Here is a 9,021-nt window from a genome sequence, read left to right on the forward strand (position 1 = left end):
TTCGCTGCATCCATGGTCGAAATGATTGACCGCAGTGAAGAATATTTCACTCATGTTTCAGTCGTGTGGCATTTTCGCCAGAAAACATGATACAATTCTGTATCAAACTCGCAGAGACGGGGTAACTTATAACATCAAGTCTACGGAAATAAAAACAAGCACAAACTCTCTTAAGACGAAGACGTCTTAAGGTAAACTTGATACATTATGTACAAACAGACATGAAGTAAATACATTGTGACGAGCTGAGGCGTCATGTCTGGTAGTCACGGCATTAGGTCTCAGTGAAACAGCGCTTTAAAAATGTTTGCACAGAGATTGGAGATTTATTTATTTATTTATTTGACTGGTGCTTCACGGTGTGCTCAAGAATATTCCAATTATACAACAGCGGCCAGCGTTATGGTGGGAGGAGGTTGCTGGCTGACCTTCCTATACGTACGACCAAAGAGGAGGCCAGCACGAACACAGTGACCGCATTAGTTAGAGGCTGCTGAGTCATTGTGGTGCGCTAGCGCGCTAACCACCAGGCCAAGGCCTGCTACACGAGGAAGCCATCGTGGTATAAGCGAATTTTTGATGAAAGCGATGATAAAGCTTAAGCAAAAGAACAAACAAATACACATTTACATTTCTGATAACAGCTACGTTAGAAATGACAACAGAGCCGGTTTTGTGTTTACCGTCGGAGTTAACCACACATGATTACATCAAGAATGCCCCTTCTTTACTCCGTGATTTTGGCTATCTCTGTTGTAAAATCGTTAATGCGTACCCGGGGAGTCATTATTACCTCGATATGGCGGCACCGGAGCCGGGATGACTGGTGCGGCAATCGCTAACACCTCGGATATAAACGCGAAAGGGACAGTTTTAACGGCTTATGCAGCTGATTGCAACTGTACAGCAAGTTTGATGCAGCTGTAGAAGATGGGCTCGTGTGTGTGTAGCATTAAAAGATGTGTTCGGCGTTAGAGAGGCCCGGCTGGATTTCTGGGACAGAGTTACTGGTGCCGAATGATTCAATCCATGTCTATTATCGACCCGTTCCCGTCTATCTGGCAAAATCAAAGGAAGTAAGGAAGGGGGGAAATGAAGAAAGGAATTGAACAATTCCGCACAACACGCACGCGACTTGTCCGTGTAATGTCCGTGTAACCCAGCTATAGCAGTGACCACTCACTTCGGTCAGGCTTACCAAGTCAGAATATGTGTTAGTATACCGAAGCACACAAAAGAAGCTTTCTATCATGTAATTATGTACATTTTAAAAACTATACTGAGAGAGTGAGTACTTGATACAAGATCAAACGCTTGCATATGTTTCCGAACATCTGATGGGTCTATGCATTTAATTTCAACATTAAATATTAATGTTAGCTGTTGTTAGCTGTAGGCTAGTATACAGGACCCATTTGTTCGAATATGCATTAGCTAACACTGATATTAAGTCATATTTTATAATTTATATATTAGCCCAACTAAGCAATCAATGCAGTTGTTCAAATCTATAAGATAAGAGTAGCAGTTTTACTTCATGTTTAATATACGGTTAAGCAATGATTTTTGGGCTAAGTACTAAACCGAAGGCTTGGCTTAAAGTTAAATCTGGTATTAAGTTTTGAAAACAGTTTCGAACAACCAGGCCTTCTATATGGGAAGAAGTGGTGTACACCTGTTTTATACACATGCAGATCATTGTCTAACGATCTCATAAATTTCATAGTGAAAGGTATGGTTTAATACATAAACCAGATTTAATGTGTGTATACAAATGAGAACGTTGTTGTACACAGGATAAAAGGTAAATGTGTTTATATAAATGAAAACACTTTGTAATATGACAAAAGTAAAGGTGTGTGTACAAAAGACAATCACTAACACTTGATAAAAGCTTAATATGTGTATATGACTGAAGAACTGCTGACGTCTAGACACACGTTTTTGTGATATTCACATTTTGGTGGCGAAAAAACGCAACATTTTGAACACGAGATAGATTGGGTCGTGTGAATCAAAGTTAATTTAAATTCGGTAAGCAATCTGCTTATGCCGTAGACTGTATATGTTCAGCAGTAATGTTAACTCTGAATGGCGTCGCTTCTTCTGCTCTTGTGCTCAAAGTGTTAATGCCACGAAAACACATGAGGCGATGCTAAGCACATGTGTGACGTATGATCCACAGTATACATATAGTATATATGTGTATACAAAATGAAAACCCTCTGTCACGTGATAACAATATATAAAATTAGAATCTTCTTCAACACAGTTAAATATGTGCGGAAGATGCAGTTTACAATCTTACACGCCTGCTCGACATGCGCCACGTAAATAAACCAGTGTTCCGCAAAACCTAGGTCATTACGACATGAGTTAAGTGAATTGTCACCTGACAGGCACCTTGTAGTCAGCACGCTCGCGCAGGTAATCACGATTACTATAATGATTAGAAATCCGCCCTATACAGGTGTACCCATATGTCGACACACATGGACACTGGCAGTCCTTGCCCTTCATGTTTATTTAATATAACTTACGTTGATGAACTACTATTCTCATTACCCCGTACACACCGAAACAGAGAATGAATTCATTTCACACGTGCTGCTTTAAAACGTATGCATAGGTATATATTGGTTTCTAATGCACCTGCAAGCACCCAGATTTAAATATAAATGTATAATGACACTCGTGTCACAATGGGCAAAGCAGTTTGATGGGGTATAACACTCACTAATGAAGCTTGGTACCATGCCTATTTATTTATTAATTTATTTCATTGTTGTTATTTGTTTTACGCCTAACTCTGGAATTTTTCAGTTAAACGATAAGAACCAATTTCATGGGCGGGAGTAGTAAACCACTGACCTAAGGATGAATTTCCCCACATGCAACGTACAGATATCATGACTTTATAGATATAGCAGGATCCTATAAAATGAGGTTTTTGATTCATGACTTCTCTAAATTTATGGATGATGGATATAATAAGATGCTGAACTAAGATCTTTGGCTTTTTTGCCACACTAAATGTCTGGATGAAGCCTTCCTAAACTCGTATGGTGCAGAGTTTAATTATGAAATCAGAGAGAAGATCGCTTGCATAAAACACCGTGAGTAAACAGGAAAATTGGCTATATGCCCAGGTGTAGGCTTACGCCTGCTATATGTCCAGGTGTAGGCTTACCTGAGATTCAAACTCAACTGATGCCGCAACACTGACGGCGATTCTGTCAGTTGGCTATGTCCACGCGCCTCCATTATTATCATTATTACTAAAGCCGTCGTTTAAAATGTACGTCTGAGTTAAAAGTGGATTTATGCTACTTACCTTTCAATCTGTCCTCAAATGCACTGATGATTCAGTTGCCCATGTGGTTTTGGCGGTAAATCTTCCCAAGCCTCGGTCAGGTCTGCAGATCACACGGATGCTTAGATGGCTTTTTTCTTATACAGTGAGATGTGCATTGTCCTCATCCATTCATCGCTGTTCGTGTACGGCGCTCTGACAATGTCAAGAGAAACCCAGCAAGCCTATCGACGTATTCAGTGCCGCGTATGACCTTTAACCCTCGGCCTGCACAATTCAACAGGGCTTGTTAAAATACTTAACGTTAATAGTCAGCCTGGCGGAAACAACTACGAGCTCGATTCGTCATCACACTACATCTTGCGTGGGTTAAGTAAGGTATTTCTAACTATACAGAGAACGGATGTGTGTGGTCGACCGTATGGGCTGGTTAAGTTTCGGTTAAACATTCTGTTGTAACGACAAGAGTTACCGAACTTAGTGGTTGGCAGAGCTGTTGCGGTTGGCATACGGAATGCAGCACAGTGAATCACTCACGACAGAAACTGTGGCCCTGATATACCACGAAAGTTTTTCTATTTTAATGTATACAGAGAAACTGACATATTCAGAACTCAATGGGAAGGGTTAACTAGCTTTTGTTCTGAAAAGCCAGCTAAAAGTTACTAATACTTATATCAATCATGTAACATAAGGCTGAACTCTTAGTGTAATGTCAACAAACCCATAAGCATGTAACCAGGGATACCTGTACAGTGATGTGAAGCTGAAACTTTACTTACGTAACAACACTAGGCAACCTATATGTGTAAATGAAAATATACATGGTTGTGCAAAACACATTATACGTTTACAGTTAAACTATAAAGAATTTAATTTTGTCCGCTGTAAATAATCGATAATACTGTGTAGTAGAGTAGTTTGTTTAATGTTATGTGACTTTCGCTCTCGTAATTAACAATTCACTGGCGTATAAATCTCACAGTAAAGCCACATAATGCACATATATATCTCTGTACATAACGCGCATGTCTTGACAACTTTCCACTCTGTAGTTAAGATGATTTTCAGTTAACATAAATTACTTTCACCATCATTTCCCGCAGATTTTCCTTACCCGTTTTAGCTTAGCCGTCTGTAGGCTCCTGCCGTCATGTTGACAAAAGATTGTGTGTATTTAAAGAGGGGAAATCGACCGGCGTTGGGTCTTTCTGCTCTAGTTAATCCAACCTTGTATACCTGGTGTATGTCAACACAGGACAGGCGCCAAGGAGTCACGAGGGCACGCGTTGTCTGGAAAGTGGCGTCATACAGCATCGTCACAGCACATAAACATAAACTAAATATCGCATTTCGGCCAAGTTCGGTTGCTACCGACTCTCCGATCATTGTGACACAGATGTACATCAGCACGTTATTCGTCCGCAGCAAATAACTGTTTCGTTTTTATAGAAAATGAGAATATATCTTCAAGTTCACTTAGGGAACAAAACTACTCATGCAAATGTTGCAAATTTCTTTGTCCGACTGAACATTTTGAAGAAGTTTGTTTTTCCAACATTCCCTGGAAAGCCCCCATTAAGTAGGATAAGACACAGCCCATAAAGCATTCACATATATTCATAGGTCTTCTGAACCAAGCATCAAATTTCTCGTTGGTCATGTGAAGAGACAGCGGAGGAGTAAGCAATTTAAACTGGGTGAGATAGACCTTAAATAAGATTTTACCATAAAAGTGAAAACTTAGGTGATAATCTTTTCTGAAAAAGTAATGAGAATATGCCCAACCTTCAAATATGATAGTTTCCTTGAACTGCAGTACATAAAATCTGCAAAAATCAACACCATGAATAGTGTTATACCGCTGAAACAGTAATTAGTCACACTGTGTCCTTCTCTCTCATGGACAATTCATAAAAACAGGTCAAAATGGCCGAGGTGCAATGAACCAGGGGCCTCTCACCAATGTGGTTGCTGTGAGTGGTTGCTCATGGTGGCTCCCTCTCCAGACACAAGACTGGATAGCCCGGTGTCCGTATCATGTGATCTGCTGAGGTGCCATGTCTGGTGTCTTTCGCATGATACTTTTGTGGCAGGAGCACTTTGACGGCATGGTTTCGCCCAACCACAATTAAGGCACATGCACCTAATGACTCCTCGACCTCGAAATCCGGAGCTCGAGTACAGCACGCATTCGAGGTTTGCTAGAAGAGCCGTGGCTTTTGACGGGCTTTGACGTTTCTTCCAAGAATTTCTGGTTCCTTGCCGCTCTTACCTTTGCCGTTTGTTAGCCTAAGTTTCATGTGAAAATGTGTTACATGCAATGACCTTGTATCATATCCGAAATCGCACTCTTACAGATTGCGTACATCGCATGAATACCATTTAACACGCGTTTGTACTGTTTAAGCCAAACATGCAAACTAATTTGTGTTAACCTACCATAAGAACTATCTTACTGAGGCCTTTAAACTTTATGACGCTCTCGTCAATGACGTCTTACGTTAGACACCACGCCAGACCAGTGACGTCTAATAAACTGCAACTGACATCACTGTATTTTTTAAATTAAAACTACATGTAGATAAATAAAGTATTTATCAGATTAAAGACCTTTAAGCACTGTCCAGAAAAATAGTTCGATTTATTTTTTGGGGAATTTTTCTAAGTGACTTAAAGGCATTTAAAACATAGGATTCTATGGTGATCTTTTGAGACCAAGAGGATAGCAGTGACGTCTCACCAATATATTTGGTTTGAAATAGTTCGGTTCAAGGTCCATTTGTTGAAGGCATTCATAGCTCTAAATGAAGATGCATTTTGAATGATGAAATATAGTGTGTTAGGTGGCAAAAAGCTGAGGTGACATCACTGGTCCAAATATGGTCAGACAAGGCCACAGTAGGATCCAAAATTGCAAATGCATTTTACGAGGTCGAATAATATTCTAAAAAAGTAAATCAGGCAATATTTAATGATTTTTCATCTGACATGTTCTTCATGCCAGTGTCTTCTTTGCCTTTAAACGTTTCTGAGTTGGTAGAGATTTAGGTGTAATTAGCTGTTACAAAGTAATTCTATTTTAAACGCCTTACAGCAATAGTTTGCAGTAGGAAAATAAAAATAACGAAGTGAACTGGTAAAATTGAATGATAAGCTCAATGTCCGACAACTCACAGTAATGAAAGTAACAAAGTGGAAATTGGAAAACATACAATCGGGCCATTAAGTATTTTAAAAAAAGGGCGGTGAAATCGCGTCTTTCACAGAAAGATATACTTAAACAGTGCAGAGTTTGACTTTCAACTGTGTAAATTTATTTAGAGTAGTCACATCAATTACATTTCTGGTATACTGTTCTTCTTCCATCTGAGGCCAATCTCAAGGTCATCATGACCTTCGGTCAATAGCACCATAAAAACGGATGCTAAACATGTTTGTGAGGGTGTTCATTACGACTGACTATCCGGCCGATCCGATCCTGGAGCTCACCAATCACACCACGTGCTCATTAGGGTGACCAACATCCAGAAAGCCGTATATCTCTGGAGTAAAGATCAGGAATGTGTCCGCTGACAGCTGTATGTATTCATAAAGAGCCATCCACGGTAAACTTCCGCAATCTTAATGGGCAAAACAGATGAAAGGCATGATGAAAGAGGACAATTTGGGCAGTATACTGTTGTCATGTCGACGGAGCCTCAAGATGGAGAGCTAAATGTGACAGCGTCACGTCTAGTAACTCAACATGAACTATTAATTAGATGGTTGGATTACTCTTTGAACGCTACCGACAGTTTGTTTGGTGGTTATATTACTTTCCGGACGTTCCAGATAGTTTATTAGGTTCTTCTCTGTACGTTACAGATAGTTTGTTTGGCGGTTATATTTCTCTGTGGACGTTACAAACATTTTGCTTGGTGGTTATATTACTTGCTAGACGTTACAGGCAGTTAGTTATCTGGATATATTACTTTCTGGACGTTACTCACAAGGTTGCTAGGTGGTAATATTACTTTCTAGACGTAACGGACAGTTCGTTAGGTGGTTATATACTTTCTGGACGTTACAGGCAGTTTGAAAAGAGGCTGTATTACTTTCTGGACGTTACAGACAGTTTGTTTGGCGGTTATATGTCTCTGTGGACGTTACAGACATTTTGCTTGGTAGTTATATTACTTGCTAGACGTTACAGGCAGTTAGTTATCTGGATATATTACTTTCTGGACGTTACTCACAAGGTTGCTAGGTGGTAATATTACTTTCTAGACGTAACGGACAGTTCGTTAGGTGGTTATATACTTTCTGGACGTTACAGGCAGTTTGAAAAGAGGTTGTATTACTTTCTGGACGTTACAGACAGTTTGTTTGGCGGTTATATGTCTCTGTGGACGTTACAGACATTTTGCTTGGTAGTTATATTACTTGCTAGACGTTACAGGCAGTTAGTTATCTGGATATATTACTTTCTGGACGTTACTCACAAGGTTGCTAGGTGGTAATATTACTTTCTAGACGTAACGGACAGTTCGTTAGGTGGTTATATACTTTCTGGACGTTACAGGCAGTTTGAAAAGAGGCTGTATTACTTTCTGGACGTTACAGACAGTTTGAAAGGTAATTATATTAGTCTCTAGATGTCATATATCCAGTTTGCTAAATTTTTCTATGAACGTTTCAGTTCATGATATATCAATGAAGTTGAATTAGGCCCAAAATAGTCGAGAAAAGATACCGTAGGCTAAGTATATATGACTTTAAATTGTGACAGATAACAGACTAGTCAAAACTACAAAATGAGCAGAACTAACATGTCCCTACCAAAAAATTCAGTCATGTTACAAAAATTCAAAAGCGGTTAATTTGCATCTTTCTGTGATGGAAGCGATTTCACCGCCTGGTGAGTATTTGTTTGTTTCTTTTAATTCTTAAAAGTGTTTTGCAAAATGTTGACCATGTAGGATGTGATTGTATGTTTTCCGATATCCATTTTCTTACTTTCATTAGTGTCTGTTGTCCGACATTGAGGTTATCTTCAATTTTACCAGCTCACTTCGTTAACTGTTTTTCATTTGGTATTGAAGTATAACTGTTTGTTTTATTTCTCGGCGTTATAGCATGATACATGTATGTGACAACTACAGAAAACCCAGTGGAATGATCCTCTGTATTAAATGCTATCATTCCGTCTACAGCGATACTCTATAAACTCTTACTGCGATTACGTAGTCTTAGCTGTACATCGAGGTAGATATCAGTGGACAAACGCTTTCGTTATGAAAACTGAAATGATGATAGATAAAAGGGAATGGATATTCTTTATAGATGACGTTCACCGACAGCATTATCTTCTTTGACAACAACAAATCAATGAACGATAAACAGGAGTAAATGAATCGATGAGCTGTGAAATTGAAAAGAAACGGGGCTTAAAAAGTGAGACTGTAAAAGGCAGAGAGCAGTGTTGATAACTTTATTTGACGGGAACTGTCATAAGCTCTTTTACAGTTGATCTTTTCTATACAATACTGTGACTGCAAATTGATTCTTGTGATGATGTTTAGTTGAAGTGTCTGTCGGAGTGCTTGTCTTATGGAGATGTTAGGTGGGAAGGTACTTCGTCTGTTACAGAGCGCGTGTCTTGTAATGCTGTTCAGTGGGGATACACCTCGTCTGTTACAGAGCGCGTCTTGTAATGCTGTTCAGTG

General features: G+C 39.4%; 1 protein-coding gene across 2 annotated transcripts in view; it reads right to left on the bottom strand.

Moving 5' to 3' along the window:
* The window catches only part of LOC135469669 (band 4.1-like protein 3), an 80,795-nt gene extending 77,320 nt beyond the window's left edge, over positions 1-3,475 (bottom strand). For both annotated transcript variants that reach the window (XM_064748220.1, XM_064748219.1), the window contains exon 1: positions 3,335-3,475. The gene's annotated coding sequence lies outside the window, so the exon portion shown is untranslated. The remainder of the gene's footprint in view (positions 1-3,334) is intronic.
* Between the last annotated feature and the right edge of the window lie 5,546 nt (positions 3,476-9,021).

Source organism: Liolophura sinensis, chromosome 7 (assembly GCF_032854445.1).
Source record: "Liolophura sinensis isolate JHLJ2023 chromosome 7, CUHK_Ljap_v2, whole genome shotgun sequence".
Classification (NCBI taxonomy): Eukaryota; Metazoa; Mollusca; class Polyplacophora; order Chitonida; family Chitonidae; genus Liolophura; species Liolophura sinensis.